Below are 7,645 nucleotides of genomic sequence, written 5' to 3'. Positions count from 1 at the left end.
GCATATATTTGTGGTAATCCTGGTTCGTTTAAATTAGAGTGAATGATCCCTTTACCATTGAAATTTTAAAAACTTTCTTATAAGACCGCGCGTTTAGCCTACTCTCGTCTCCTACAGTACCCCTAACTTTAATACAGTAGTAATCAATTTTAAACCTTTCCTTTTAAGCTCTTTCCTACCTTAAATAAATCCGAGGACATGAAATAGTTTCGTTATTGCACAAATTAGTATAGTATGGTATTGACATGCATAGTGCGACGGTTTTCACCATCTCAGCTCCGGGGTCGCCTTCATTCTGTTTAACATATAATAATTTTGTTATTCGACACTTAATCTTTTATATGGAAGGGACGAGAGGGGGGGGGGGGAGAGGAAGGGTAAACTATGTGATCGAAATGTTTTTTTTTTTTTTTGCAAATTACGTTGGCTCCTCCGCTGACCAAATACGAGAACGGTGGATGGTGATCAGAAATCAAACGCTGACTCCGACGTGGCTACACTATACCCCACAGCTGGCGACCCATTTCATAAAGGTACCCTGACCTGTCGGATGCATTCACGTCCAAGAGAAAGCGAATTAAGTCATCACGCCACTTCCGAAATCGCTCCAACGCCCATTCCTCCGGACGAACTACTTTACTGAGTCTAGATGGGGAAGGTAATTGCATCCCATATCATGATACTAACGCGATAAGTGTGTCGTGTAGGTTTTGCCTGATGAAGCTCAAACTCCCACGTGCCGTCAGACCTACAGTTCACCTCAAAGAAGCTGCTGTAATTCCGCCAAGGGAGCGTTCCAGTTGGCTTACATCAGCCTCTCGGTCGACATCATTGGATAATGTGATAGTGCTGCGGACTTATCCCCACGTCATCTCACGCCGCCGCCCTCCACGTGGATTTTCACAGACGTCCAAAGTGCTTTCATTCTAAACGCCCCAACTGCAGGCCGTGTTCTCGTTCATTACCAGTTGGCTTCATAATTTCCATTCCACTTTCGCGCCCTTGACTCTACACGGCCCCGTTAGAGGGAGTAGTTCTCCAGCGCTTCGTTGGCCTGATTCGTCCACGTTGGCAACCCCTCTCACGTGATAGCGTGAGAAAAAAAATCCTTCTGTCTAGTCCGTATTTGTGTGATACGGATTTGCAGCGACGCTATCAGACATTACCCAACTATGAAGTTTACTCGAGGGGTAAATTTGGGAATGGGGTAAGGCTTGAGGGTAATTATATTGATCTTGTCGGGGAATCCTGAAAATTGACATGTTGGTTTTATGTACATATTAAAGTGGATTAGTAGTAACTGTCAGTCGGCAAATATCAGCATCACGCGTCCCAAGTCCATCCAGGGAATTTGGTTGAATTGAATTGGAAATAAAACACTTACCCAGCCCCTATCCGCTAAATAACAACATCCGGGTTGGGTTTTACACAACCGTTGCCATTTTGGGCGGGGTGTTCGCGAATATCACTAGATTTACCCTGAGTTTATACATAATATCTTTACCTCCACCTGATACATCCTCAACATTATTTTCCTAATTTTTATTGTGTTACCCTCTCTACCGGCCGCAACGAATGTGCTTCGATATCTCCTCCCTAACCTGGTAGTTATTGAAAAATTTCGTTGTAACACGGCTTCGATCGAGCCCAAAGCGCGGTAGCAAGATACTTAGGTATATAGATTTCAGTTATAATTTGACTTTAATCCGAGGCTCCATTGAAGCTCCCAATTAAAGTTTTATCACTTTCGTTTAATTTTTTCCGAGAAGAATATTTTTGGTTTATTATCTTTTGACCACAATCTTTTGTTTATGATCCGTGACTCTAATTGAATCCATAGCAATCGCGCTCAACTTTATTCGAGAAGAAATTTTAACGCTTATTAATTTTAATACAATTCATTTATAATCCGTGACTTTATTTGAATCCATAACAATCGCGTTCAACTTTATTCGAGAAGGAATTTTAACTTTTTTTTTTTTTTTTTTTTTTTTTTTTTTTTTTTTTTTTTTTTTATATACAGGGTGTCCGGAAACTCGTAGTACAAGCGGGAAACTGGTGAATCTACATCACATTTGGAGTCGATTTTGTAGTATATTTTTTTTTTATTTGAGCTTTCGTTATCGAGTAAATCGAGTTTGAAGTTGATTTTTTTTTTTTTTTTTTTTTTTTGTTTTAATCAAATTCTTATAAATTATTACTGAAGATCAAAGTACCCAACTAATTAAAACTATTTGAAAGTAAAACAAATGAAGAAACTCGGATTTGAAGCATTATTTTGAAATCACCCTTCATTTAACCCGGTGTAATCATAAAATATTTCTGCTCTGCAGGGTTAAAACATCTGTTATTCAACCCTAAACACCAGAAAAAACTTTAACCCTAAAATAGCCGAAAAATATTTTTTTTTTGTTTTTTTTTTTTTTTTTTTTGAAAATGCTCAAATCAAAAAACTTTATGTTTTTTTGGGTTCCCCATGTGGTGTAGATTCTCCAGTTTCCCGCTTGTACTACGAGTTTCCGGACACCGTGTATACAATAATATTATTATTGGGTTTATAAAAACAGTTTATTTTTAAACAAGTTCTGCTGTGTAATTATTATTACGCGTGACAGCTGTTTCGCCCTCTAAAGGCATTATCAAACTGTCAGTTTGATAATGCCTTTAGAGGGCGAAACAGCTGTCACGCGTAATAATAATTACACAGCAGAACTTGTTTAAAAATAAACTGTTTTTATAAACCCAATAATAATATTATTGTATATATAAAAAAAAAATAAAAAAATAAAATGGAGTTCTACAAATTAAACTTAATAACAATAAATCAATAAAGGAATTTTAACGTTTAATAATTTTAATTACAACTCGTTTATAATCCGTGGCTTTATTTAAAACATAAAAGAATCGCGTTCAACTTTATTCGAGGAGGAAATTTTAGCGTTTATTAATTTTAATTACGATTCATTTAGACCAATTAAACTTTTCAACCTGAATTTAATTATTACGTCAAGGACACTGAGTCTAATTTCTTCAAACACTGAATTGAACTGTATGTTTTTGACCAGAAAATCTCTAAGTCCGGGATAAGTTATCAAAGTGATAATTTCTCCTAGCGCGGCGCGTATACTCCCTTAAAAGGTCCTCGGCGACTTGTGACGAACTATCTCGATTTGTGCCCGCGCATGATGTCTTATAGCAGTAATTAACTACGCTTGTCATTGCGATCTAACCTTTATTGAAGCGTTACGGTCTTATATTTCTCGCACAATATCCTCTGTGTGACTTAAAACTTATCAGACTTACCCTTCTGCGTTTCTCAGAAAAAATGGGCATCTGCCGTCTCACAACACAGGCCCGTACTGGTGAAATTCTGAAGTTTGCCCCATCCTGCAGGTGCCTTATAATCCGTCAAAATTGACCTGTTTTTCTAATTTAAATTTTTCGCGTTCCTATTTGGTCCGTGATGTGTGTTCTGATGACCTTTCCTTTAGTGCGCTAAGACGTCCCCTTACGCGTAACTAATCAAAATTTTCCTCTTAACTTTCCGTTTTCGTGGATATATCCTACAGCCTACCTTTAATCTTCTTTCTCCCGTGTGGAAATAGAACTCGCAACTCGCCTTTTGTCGAATTGAATGCTGTACACGTCCGTTCCTCCCTTTACATCCCGAATCGATCACTTCTGACAACCATTCCCCTTCCTCCGTATGATAAGTCCCTTGCGTAAGGTCGCCTCCTACATTGCACATTTATTCACCTTCCCCTTTCGTAGTTTAGTATAGTAATCACACTTTTCACTGATTATTCCAAGTTCCTAAGGCCTTTTCGGTACTTGTTCTAGTTGAAATGTCCCAGTACACATCATGTCGCTCACCCTTTGCCTTTCGTCCGAGATCGCATCGGTTTGATAACCTGTTTATTTCTTTGGCCAGTTTCATTTTAAGAACTATTACTGAATTTTCACGATTCCTCCCTGCAATTATGGGTGTTGGCCCAAATGATTTTGTCACACGCCTATCTTCTCTCTCCGTCCCTCAACTCGTTTCGCATCAATCAGAGGTCTCAAGTTCCCTTCATAACAAACCCGTATGTACTCGGTCATAATTCCTCTGCCAAGCGTCTATACATTAATTTTAATGTATTTTCGTCTTCCATAAGCCACGTATAAAATTAAGTACTTTCGATAATGGTTATTACCGACTAAATGACGCAGAACCATGTTCGAAATTTTCCCAAAAATCAACTCTCTCAAGTGTCTGAAATTAGCAACCCTCTTACTTCTTTTAACCTCGAGTAACAGGCCTGTTGCTACCAAATCTCGCTCCGTCCGAGTGAAGTTATGCGTTCAAAAAAGGTTGTGAACTCCTAGAATGTCAAGTGATTTAACCTTGATCCTAGCCCCGTTCGTTCACCTATTCATTTTGTGGGAATATTTCCAAGGTCGATGCTATATAAATCAAAACCTAAACACGCCCCCTATCTGTAATCCCCTTTGTCCTGTCAGAAAGTCACGCCTTCTCCTTTCGTCGCAACCCTAAAGGAAACTCCCCCACCTTTGTATGCAGTTCCCTGTAATTCATATGCGACTGTGCCGACAGATAGCGCTACTATGACGGATTATATCATCTACCTCGGGAGAGACCTTGATTCATCACAGCCTCCCTATAGGTCTAAATCCAGCGGGTAAGACTACAGGTGTTAGTCGGTGGGGTTAGACCTAAACATAGGTAACTTTTCTTCATCTGTTTTTTTTTTCAATCTTCCGTTAATTTTTTGCTTATTTTCTTCTCACGAAGTCCGCCCCTGTACGTGTCTTGACTCAAATGCTTTTAAACAAACGTAAGGTACAATGCCACTCACACATCTGTCTTTTCCTACCACTCGTGATTTCATTAAGGCGAAACACGGTCTCATTTGTCACCAAACCCGTAACTTTGCATTCATTTCTAGGCGCTCCGTTAATAACCGAGTTTCCTCTTAAATACACATGGGACCCTGTCATTCCTTATCTCTCCGGGAGATTTATGACTAATTTTGTTGCACCCTCAAAGGCCTAAGCAAAGTTCTATGGGTACCTGACTGAAGTTTTGGTTGTATGTGTTTTTTTCATGATGATACATGCACGCAACTTGAATCTATTTAAAACGCGTAGCTATTTTGCATGTGGGTTTTTTCCTGTTTTTTTTTTTCAAGCGTTCCTCCCTAAAACCTGAAACAACTGTTCTTCACCTTTACCTGTTAATTGTTTCTACCGAAAAGTACGCAATCTTTGATTTGTCCACCATTTTGAATCTTCGCGTGACTTTAACCCTTTTTCTTTTCTTTAATAAATATTAGTCCTTATGTGTGGCTGGTTATCAATAAAGCCTTAATAAAATCTGAATAGGGTTAAATCTGGTTTATTGTATTGGATACGCAACCTCCCTAAAACTGCACTTACGTGTCCTAGATGTTCATCGAAATTTCCGCCCGAATATATGACTAAGTCATCCAAGTAGTAGCTTTGCGAGACTACCTATCTATTGTCTTAATATTCGTATTGTGCCGAACGTGTTTTGTCTACTTGTTGAACTAATTGAAATGGATTTATTTATTCTTATTCACAGAATTTAGTCACTATTTCACGCTGTAGTTTTCTCATAATATCACTGTTTTCACTTTATTCAAATATTAAGTTAGATTATATCCAATGGTTGTAACTATTCACTTCACAAGAACACTGCATTTATTTCACCGAAAAACATCCGTTACGTAACGAACTTAAGTATTTTAATGGTAATCACCGGTAATTTTCACTGTATTTGTGTTAAACTCTTTGAGATTATATTTATTTTTAAACCACTGTTTCCTTCTCCCTTCAAAATCTAATTTCCAAATAGCTCTTATCTCATGTGATATTTTTTGTCTTCCTCCCTCTAAACTTTATCTGTTCGTCCAGTACTTATCGGAGGTTGGACATCAGCTCCTAGAATGAACTGGTATTGTGTCCACTACTGAATGAGCTTAGTTTTTCTCCACTCTTTTTCTGAAATAAGGTTGGTCCACGTTATTTGTCTTTATCTAGGTTAAATGGTCACGCTCCCAGCGGTCCCGCGTTCGACAATAACTTTTCTGAAATTTAATGTTGATCCACGCTATTTGTCTTTATCTAGGTTAAATGGTTACGCTCCCATTGGTCCCGCGTTCGACAACAACTTTTCTGAAATTTAATGTTGATCCACGCTATTTGTCTTTATCTATTTAATTAACTCACTTATTTTTTTTTTCTCGCAGTTTTGCATTTACAAAAATAATAAAGTTATGCGTACTTGAAGTGAAACGACACATAACTGTGCAATACAAATGGAATGTTATTATTATTTTTAACGGGAACTAGGGTAACCGTTTATACCTGATTTTTTTTGTCCCTTTTTTTCAGTGTAACCTATTCATCGGCCTTGCTATGACCTAGTTATGAGGTACAATGAACTACAATGTCATAAATCACGATACTAATGGTTTGTTTATCTTCCAGTCTACCTTTTTTTTTTGAACTTGGGTTATTGACCTCGTTTTTTTTTGTTTCGTTGTCGTATATATTATACTCGTTAGTATTGGAATGTCTAATCTGTTTATTTTATCCTGTTTTAATAACTATGTTTGCGAGTCTTAATGTTTTTTTTTTCAATAGATAAGAAATCATTCATCTTGTATTTCTAATTCTCCCTGGTCACATGGCGCCAATTGTAATGTTTCCATCCTTCTACATTTATACCTATTTGAAATAATGGTTATTTCTCCTGTCTGATCTGCAAAATGTTGTAACATCCTGGTCATTGCCCTTCGACTTTCCTAAGCTGTTGGTGGCGCCCTTAGAGGACTACCTTAAGAAGAAACCCTAGCTAAGTCTTTCGACCCCCGTATGGAACATACGGCAGAAGATCTTAAGATTTAATTCGCAATAATGCCCCTTTTTCAGCGTTGTGTATTTTTTGGTTTTGAAATTCATATGAGATATGAACGGGCTATTAATGCATATATTTGTGGTAATCCTGGTTCGTTTAAATTAGAGTGAATGATCCCTTTACCATTGAAATTTTAAAAACTTTCTTATAAGACCGCGCGTTTAGCCTACTCTCGTCTCCTACAGTACCCCTAACTTTAATACAGTAGTAATCAATTTTAAACCTTTCCTTTTAAGCTCTTTCCTACCTTAAATAAATCCGAGGACATGAAATAGTTTCGTTATTGCACAAATTAGTATAGTATGGTATTGACATGCATAGTGCGACGGTTTTCACCATCTCAGCTCCGGGGTCGCCTTCATTCTGTTTTACATATATTAATTTTGTTATTCGACACTTAATCTTTTATATGGAAGGGACGAGAGGGGGGGGGGGGGGGGGGAGAGGAAGGGTAAACTATGTGATCGAAATGTTTTTTTTTTTTTTTTGCAAATTACGTTGGCTCCTCCGCTGACCAAATACGAGAACGGTGGATGGTGATCAGAAATCAAACGCTGACTCCGACGTGGCTACACTATACCCCACAGCTGGCGACCCATTTCATAAAGGTACCCTGACCTGTCGGATGCATTCACGTCCAAGAGAAAGCGAATTAAGTCATCACGCCACTTCCGAAATCGCTCCAACGCCCATTCCTCCAGA

This window comes from Hesperophylax consimilis, unplaced genomic scaffold (assembly GCF_061612785.1).
Source record: "Hesperophylax consimilis isolate HC1 unplaced genomic scaffold, BYU_Hcon_1.0 scaffold_34, whole genome shotgun sequence".
NCBI lineage: Eukaryota > Metazoa > Arthropoda > Insecta > Trichoptera > Limnephilidae > Hesperophylax > Hesperophylax consimilis.
Note: the sequence above shows the minus strand (reverse complement) of the source record.